This window comes from Palaemon carinicauda, chromosome 1 (assembly GCF_036898095.1).
Source record: "Palaemon carinicauda isolate YSFRI2023 chromosome 1, ASM3689809v2, whole genome shotgun sequence".
Classification (NCBI taxonomy): domain Eukaryota; kingdom Metazoa; phylum Arthropoda; class Malacostraca; order Decapoda; family Palaemonidae; genus Palaemon; species Palaemon carinicauda.
Genome location: NC_090725.1, coordinates 234,798,676 through 234,808,675, shown reverse-complemented (window position 1 = coordinate 234,808,675; position 10,000 = coordinate 234,798,676).

Below are 10,000 nucleotides of genomic sequence, written 5' to 3'. Positions count from 1 at the left end.
CAGTATATATATACATATATATGTATATACATATATATAACATATATATATATATATATATATATATATATATATATATATATATACATATATATATATATATATATATATATATATATACATACAGTATATACAGTATATATATACATATATAAATTAAGTATATACATATATATATATATATATACATATGCAGTATATATATACATATATATATATATATATATATATATATATATATACATATATATATATATATATATATATATATATATATATATATATACTGTATATATTGTACCGCACTTATTTCCTACACGCTCGCATTCTTAACTAAAATGTGCGGCAAAAAAGACTGTCTCTCCATTGATCGCCTAAAACCTGCACTTTATTTCACATGTATGCCCTTTTTAGGGGGGGGGGGAGAGCCATGTACCGTACATGTGTCATACACGCTTACACACTGTAAAGATTTTGCTTGTTATCTTATCATTCACTCTTCCCTCCACTGTTAATAAAATAACCTGTATAAACTTGATAGCTTATGCCTATTTTTTTTTGAGTTTTTGTGACGTTCTTGCTCGCAAGGCCTGGTATTTAAGCTCGATGTTTGTTTCATAAAGTTAGTTGCATTCACCTTGCCTCTCAGTTATCACCTAACTGGCGCCTCGCATAATATACAAATATACACATACATATATTTATACACACATTATATATGTATATATATATATATATATATATATATATATATATATATATATATATATATATATATATATATATTCATAATGCAATTATAATTCTCCTGATTACTCCTATACAAACAAGCAATCTTTCCTCTTACCTAACATTTTTAACATTGGTCAGACACTCAATCACACTTCCATCATTTTATCGCAATATTTAATCTACAATAACATAAACAGCTGGTGCCATTAAATCTTTGGAGCTTCCGAGTTGCCATGTTTATATCTTCAACGGTAAACTCCACATACATTTTCAAACTCACACTATTACCCTTCCAATCTTGAATCATTCAGATGTGCCTGTCTTGACGGAATCTATAAATAACCGTCTCTTATTCTAACATTCATTATTTCATCAAGCTTATTCCCTATATTTACTTCCCCACAGACATTTCTTAAGTGATTGATAATATTCACCCCTTGATTTGAATATATTCCTCCATTAATCCCACTTTTCTATTTATATTTTATCCATCCCGTACGAGAGTTTCCCTTCTTCGATTCAACGGTACCTCAAATAAAATGAAACTTAAAATCACGTAAAGTTAAGTGGATCAAAGGAAATTATTCTTATGCTTTAGAGCAACATAGCCCACCTAAGGTAAATTTCGTAAATAAGGAAAAATTAGAAAATATGGGTAAGTCCGTAATGAGAATGTCACCATCGACTTCTATGTTCATAACTGAAATTACAACCTCTTCAAAAACCGCTTATGTTTATCAGAAAAAATAAGGCAATTGTAGAATACAAACATGAATCAATTGAGGTGCTACAAACCCGTAAATATTAAGCTTTAAAAATAAATAATTCAGGTACATCACCAAAGATAAATCTCATAATAGTGGAGTAATTCAGTAAAACCATAATCAGCCACAATAAAAGTACACAGTTATGCCAGCAATAATGTGAAATCCATAAATGCGTATTTTCAGAAATTGTTAAGAATGAAATCTACTTTAAACAAACTAGCTGACCCCACCAATGACACGAAAATCTATCAATAACGATATGCCATTATAAAAATGTTTCCTCTATAATCAAGACTCAAAACTTGGTACTTATTAACTAAAATAAATTGTAGGAGAGAAATTTTTTAAAATAATTTCTCTATAAATATAAAAAAATTAAGAAAATAAATAAAAAACCAATATTTTCATGAGTAAAGCAAATGAGTATGAGTGGAATAAAATTCCATACATATAATTCAACATAGAAACAGGTAATAGTATATCACGAATTCATCTAATGAAAAATTTCTCTTACAAACACACTCTCTTTAAAGGTGAAATGAACAAGCAAAAAGCAAAGAGAAGTGACCCCAATCGCATAAAAATTTAAATCTGCAGCGGATGCTAATTATCTAGCGATTGATTGACTGATTAATTCTAAATTATCAGGCTCTTTATAAACGAAGTCTATTCAGTTAAAAGAATTAGTGGGGTGATGCCCACATTTAAAATCTTTAATCTAGAAGCTATGGACAATTGCTCGTGAAAATGCTCGATTTCAACTAAATATTTTCCGATAGAATTATAACAAAACTGTCAAAAGGCGATGGAAATATAAACTAAGCATATGAAAGGAAACCGACAATAATAATTATAACATTAATAAACATATTTCCCTCCCACTCATGCGCTGCTGTATATGATATTAACAACTGTAATCAATTCATACACGATTATTTCTATCTGGGAAATATGTAATTTTCTTAAGGCACTATGAAGAATAATTCGCTTTTAGTTTATAAAAACGTTCAATAAAGCCGCTATGCTACATAATAATAACACTACCATCAGTTTCATATGACAGTGCTCGAAGATATCATTCAACGTACCGTCGGACTACGTGTACCAGTGGATCATTAAATATATAAGCCATATGAATGATATATTGTAGGGGTTCACATGGGCAAAAATTATTCCTTGAGATCGACAAAAAGTTTCATTTACAAACTTTCAAAGATTATAACTGGCGACCAAAATATTAAGGTGACCAAAGGCAAATTTTATTACATACTGATAAGTAGAAAACAATTAGCTACCATAGGCTGAATCCAACTTTTCAAGAGAATGTTTCTGCAATGCATTAAAGTTCACAAAGCTTCCGATTTTCTGGTCAAAATTTTGATTTAACGGCTTTCAGACGTGAAACTTAGACTTCTTGAATGGTTTCACCCACGTCAGAAGATTACTACGTCGAGGTCCTTCCATTTTGATGGTATTCAATTGTTGAAAATAGAGGTACAGGCAGCAGCAACTGTTTTTTCCATCATTCATTCATTCATCTCTCTCTCTCTCTCTCTCTCTCTCTCTCTCTCTCTCTCTCTCTCTCTCTCTCTCTCTCTCTCTCTCTCTCTTGCAGTGTATTCATCACAGCAATTCTTGAAACGTGTAACCTCACAACAATGACAAGATATACTGTGATATGCATACACACACACACACACACACACACACATATATATATATATATATATATATATATATATATATATATATATATATATATATATATATATAAGAGAGAGAGAGAGAGAGAGAGAGAGAGAGAGAGAGAGAGAGAGAGAGAGAGAGAGAGAGAGAGAGAGAATAACCTCACCAAAATATCATGATACAAGGAGTTACAAGAATTTTGGATGTCTCAAAGACTTTTTAGTCCGTCGGCGAAGACTCCGTTTGCTCTTGGGTAGAGCGAATTAGTTTAAATGCTTAAAGTTTTTGTCTCTTGTCTAACTTATTCTTGATTTTGTTTACCGTATTACCGTTCACTACATCCGCGAGAAGTCTGTTCCAAGTATTTGCTATTTTGTATGTAAAGAAATTACCACATTGAGTGGTGGTGTATCTTTCCAATTCAAATTTGTACGCGCTACCTTTGGACTGATGTTTGCTAAGCATTAATAGGTTGTTTTAATCTACATTTGTTATTCGTTCAAGAATTTTTAATGTCTCTATTAGCTGTCCCCTCAGTATTTGAGTTTGTAAATCAAATCATTCAAACGTTCCATTCACCGGCTGTATCCAAATTGTCTTAGACTTAGTGTTGGAACTAGTTTGGTGGCCCTAGTCTGTACTGTTACCAGTCTATCTATATTCCTCTGAATACTTGGAGCCCAGAATCGGACTCAGTATTCTAGATGTGGTCTTAATAAGGATGTGTACAGCTGCAGTACAATGTCTTTGTTTCTATATTTGAATCGTCTCTTTATGTAAACAAATATTCTGTGATTTATTTTCAACTTTTATGCTTTGTCTGGTTAATTCAAATCTTTGCTAATAATAATGCCAAGGTCTTTGTTCTGGTCCACACCTTTTATATCAATAGACAGCAGTGAGTAATCTCTTTGTGAGTTACTATGACCCATGTGCAAAATTTTGCATTTCCCACAGTTGAAAGACACTTGCCATTTTCTGCACCATTCTCCCAGCTTAATTAGATCCTCTATTACAGGCTTATACATCATTTATGCCTAGTTTAGTATTATCGGCAAAATTGGCTATTCTACTAGTTAATCCTAAATCTATGTAGTTAATGTAAATCGGAAATAATAATGGGCCGAAGAAAGACCTTGGGATACTCCGCTTGTAACAGCTTCCCACTCTGAGGATTCTCCATTGATTACATCTCTCTGTTTTCGGTTAATCAGCTAATCTTCAACCCATTCAGTTGGCTAATCAATGATGCCTAGTGCTCTAATTTTATGAGAGACTTTATTAAAAGCCTTTTGAAAGTATAGGTATAAGTGAATACAGTTGTGAAATATGCATTCATCAGTTCGGCTTTTTCCAAATCTTTTGTTATAAGTTTACCCTCTGAGTTCCTACTGTTGCATATGCAAAAAAAAAAAAAAATCTCTTTGGGTAGATGAAGCCACTCTTTTCTCTTCATTGATCTTGGGCTTTTCAGCTTAACTTCTTGTGCTCGGAAATTTCATGAATTAAAGGCTGTGGACCCAATGATTTGTTTCCTGTCTCTGCTTCTTATTGCATTGGCTATTTCTCTGTTGAACCACTTAGGTTATGTACTTCCATTTGGTAAAAGTTTTCTATGCAGCATACATTTAACCCTTTTTTCTTTATATATTTCTACAAAGGAGTCCCATTGTTTATCTATGTTCCCTGATTTGTTGTATTCTACATTTTTGGTGTATTCCTTCAGTTTTATCCAGTTACTACGCCAGTAGTTTATTTATTTTTTTCTATAATTTTCCTTTCTTTTAGATGAGGAATATTTACCTGAAACCTAATTATTCTGTAGTCACTTTTGCCAATATTTTTGCCTACTGAAATATTAGATATTAAATTTTCTTCTGTTGTTAGCACAATATCTAGTATGTTGTTAGCCTTAGTTGGTTTATCGACCCACTGATGGAGGAATCTATTGTTGACGAATTATTGGTAGCATATGTCCCTCTGTGTTTGATGTAGAATTCATAGTGTCCCAGTTTACTGGTGCATTCAAGGACAGCTAGCTTATTGTTAACTTCTTGTCCAAGTTGTCTACACAGCTCTTCGTCCTGTTCTTATGTTTGATAAGGTGGTCTGTATATTACTATTATGGACATGTTTTTTCTTATGGTGTTGATATTTGTACTTGTCACTTTACATTCAGTTTCTAATTTAATTTCTTAGGGGTACAAGTGAATTTTAACATAATGCATTATCCCCATCACCTCCTTTGATAAGGCGATCATTCTTGAAAAGCTTGAAACCTGGGATTTTGTAGTCTCCAATAAAATCCTTTTTTTTTCTTGAATCCAAGTCTCGGTAATGTCTGTGACATCTAGTTCCTCCCAAGCTATCATTGCCCTGAAGTTTTCCAGTTTGTTTCTAACTGACTGAGCATTGAATTGTGCGACTCTGAAAAAAAAATTCTGTTTTTCTCTTCCTAAGTGGCTTTGCTAGTTTCCCTAATTTACTAGGATTTTAGTTTGACTTTTATCTGCATTATCCAAGTTTTCTGCCAAATTCCCTCTATTTACTGTTGGAAAATAAAGCGATTTTATATATATATATATATATATATATATATATATATATATATATAAATATATATATATATATGTTTTATATATATATATATATATATATATATATATATATATATATATATATATATATATATATATATATATATATATATATATATATATATAAAAATTATAATACAAACGAGGCCTCTGTAAGAATATACATGTAAGGCTTTAAAATGTTTATTTCAATAGAAGTAACAACATTATTCACCAGATCAGTGATTGACTCCTTGGAGTATGGAAGATTTACATTAGACTTTGAACTGCCACAAAAGAAAGTTAGCAGTTCCCGGGGTATGATGTTTTTAAAAAGGAAATAGGAATTACTAATATTTAGATGACATTATTCCCTGTATGGACTCTGAACAGTGTAGCTCTTCTATAAGGTATTGAGAAAATTTCTACAAGACTGAAGCAGTTCCGGGTATAGGAGATAATGAAACGTGAGTGAGAGCGCCTCCAGACTTCGCTTTATAAATATTGTACAAAATTCAAAGTTATATTTTCATATGATAAAAATACATTCTTATTAGGCATTTCAGCTATTCTTCAATATAAAAATCGACAATGTTTCCATTGGCATTATTATCTCTTCTTAGAAACATATAAACAAATGAGGAGGTCATCACAAATAACAACTAAAAATAATGAAAAATAGGATATGAAAAGGTCATCAGCAAATAACAAAGGACTGTTCCTTGGCGACTCACTTCTTGAAAATTGGCTCAGATTTGGTATGGGGATTTGGTCGTGGGGCTCAACTGACTCCACTGTGCTTGGCCTACAGGCTGCATGACGATGAAGGCTGGGGATGAAGGCTGGGGTTGCGGGGCCAACTGATGAGGTACGTACAACAGGCCTGGTGTTACAGTACCATGTGCTGGGTGACGTATGTGGTGGGTAGGCAGGTGGCGCCATTTGCTGACAAGTCGTGGTCTGCTGCTGGAACTCCATCTTGTGACTTGCAGTGAGCTCATCGTTTGAGATGAGGGTAAAGCACTATGCATGGAATTCATGAAACGTGTCGTCGCCCATACGAGACCCGCCAAGGCCCACCAATTTCCCTTGCTGCTGTCTGCTGAGCATTCCTGACGCTTTAGCATGATCACTAACTACTTCAAGTGTTGAGTGATCTTGAAATGAATTTTCAAAGGCAAGTACACAACTGGTGATACATCTGAACGGGAAAAAAGTAAACACAATAATGATTAACAAACTAACAATATATAGGCAATCAAATTTCAGAATTGTATACATGTGTACTTAACTGGTCCTCGGCAGCAGATGAGAACTCTGTTATGCAAGTTCAGCCCATGCTGGATGTAACCCCATATGCCACGTCCTCTTCATTATTCAGCAGCATGTTATCACTGTGTAGAGGCTGCATCAAACCCTCAGCTGGATACACAACTATTGTCTTCTGAGGTCATTGTCTGGTCTTCTTCCGTTTGTGCTTGGACACAGTCTTGGCAAACCCTACTGCATGACGGAAGTTTTCAAAGAGCCACTGCTCCCAGTCCATCATAGGCCTGGCTCCGCTGCCCGAGGTCTTCATGTTCTTGACCCATTTTCTTAGTTCTGCGAACACAATGCCAGGTTTTATCGCCTTCTCCTCGTATGCATGGTTGTTCCGTCTTATCCTCGTAAGCCTTTGATCGAAAACTGTACAGCCAATTGCGTTTCCTGTACCAATCGGCAACACACTGTTCCTGTTCAGGACTCGGCATGATGGCAAGTGACTTTGCCTTCCAAGCAGATTGTCATATTGTTGTCGATGTCTCTTCTGACATCTATACGGTTTCCACCAGCAACTGTATTATCTTTACTGGAATCTTTACTGTCTCTGCCACCTCTGTACTATCTGCGTACACATTTCCATACTCTCTCTGTAATTACAACGTACTCTTCTCCATTGGCATAGAGAGTACAGATGCTAAGGACTGAGTACGAATAGCGGTAAATGTAGTTCAGAGTGATTATGTAAAAAACAAAGATTTTTCTTATCTGCATGGATTGGCCAATCCGCTGGAGCATGCAACCGCTTTTAAAATTCGGCTTTGGATGTCCGTAGATCACAGTGGATATTGGGTTTGTGGCGGATGCTCTGTCCGCAACATCCGTGCGTAGGTGTGATAGGGTTTTGCTCTAATCCTTTCACCAGCATTTCTCAATATTTCTATATTGATCACATAATTTCCATTCTATTTAAACTGTATTTATTGGAAAACAGTTAATCTTAATTGCTTCAACCTATTTCCTTTTATTTACAGTCAACGTCTAACTTTAATTAGGTGAAAGAGAGGTTATCTAATAATCCCTTTAAACATTCCCTCAAACATCTACAAGTACTTTCCTCAAATCTTTTGCTCACTTCTTGTTACCTTTCTTGCTTCACTTACTTTGTGAACCACCTCTTCCCTTATACAAGTGTTACCAACATCTGTCCTCATCATCTTCTTTCCCACCATTATCCATACATCAAGGAGCCGGTTGCCTGATGTGCCCTCTCCAATTACTTTTATCAAAGGCTCCCTCTTCTACCAAACCTCTTTTATCTAGATCATCCTTCACCTTATCTCCCCCATCTAATTCTCTGCCTCTCTGTCCATCTTCTCCTTCAAAGGTTCCTCCAAAACCCTTTTCACTCTCCCCACCATCCATCCTTAAAACGTTCCCACTACATCTCAGTCATGGCACTCTTATCACTAATGTAATCTTTACTACGCCTGCCTGCCGTTCTTCTTATTTCATCATTTTCCAATCTTCTAAGCAGTGGTATTCCCATAATCTACCTCAGCATTTTTACCTCTGTTCTCTCAAACTATTCTTCCTATTTTCGTCTAAGATCCCACGTCTCCGATCAACACATTACTGGTGTTATTAATGTTATAAATCTTAACTTATAGCTTAATTGGCATTTTCTTATCACATACCGCTTCTACTATCTCCCCCTCTTTTCAAGCTGCTTGTTGTACTTGTCTCAACTTCAGCCTCCCATCCTCCCCCCTGAATTGTAGTAAATTCAAGGAACCTATAATGTTCCACCTGTTTTATAACAGAGCCCCTACCTTCATAATTACTTACATGATAAAACTACCTCCAATCATCCACCATCCATATCATCATTAATTACTTCATCTCTCTGATTTCCATTTGTTCTCCTTTCCTAACACACAGCTCATCTTTACACTTCAACTTTCTCCTCTTGTAAAAATAATCAAACTTTTTAACAGCTACTTTTGTTTTGCTTCACAGTCCTTAATCTCAATCACTATAACATAATACCTAAACTAAAAACAATTTTACGATCTATTCAAAATTCATCTTATCATCCCTGAACTTGGCATCAATATTCACTGTCCTTTCTGCATATGTAAGCATGTATATAATAAATAAATATATACAAACAAACATATATATATACTGTATATATATATATATATATATATATATATATATATATATATATATATATATATATATATACCAGCAAATGAAACCGTTTCTAGTCAACTGTAGGACAAAGGCCTCATACATGCCCATATTTATGTCTGGGGTTTGGCCATTTCTACACCATGCTGCGCACTGCGGATTAGTGATGGTGGGAGTTTATTCTGATCGCCCACAAAAAACTACACACACACACACACACACACACACACACACATATATATATATATATATATATATATATATATATCTCATATCATATCCCTTTCTGAGTGAGGATATCTTGACGTAGTGAAAGAGTTCGTGTATCACCATGATCATGAAAGTGGTACTAATCAGGGCCACCAATAATAGGTTGAATTGCTATAAGTGATTAGACAAAAATTTCCCACCATCGCCAATCCACACTGGCCAGCGTGGTGTTGAAAACTGACCAAACCATGGGCATGAATTGACACGTCTGAGGTCTCTGTCCTGCAGGGGATAGAAACGGCTGCATCTGTTGTTGCTATATATTCATTTGCCTTTTCCTCTTCAAAAAGGGTTATGCCGAAAAATTAAATTTTCTGGATATGGGTGTCAGCCTCTGCTGGTTGTTTTCTTGACTCCTGCTTTCACAGATATCCAGTTACAGCTGCGTCATTACAAAAAATTCCAGATGTATGAATGAATTTGGTCATATGCCCCGGCATCGGGGACGAAAGGACATTCCGCTTTGCTTTGCTATAGGTTGATAAACCCCGCAATTATATGTTGCAGTAAAAC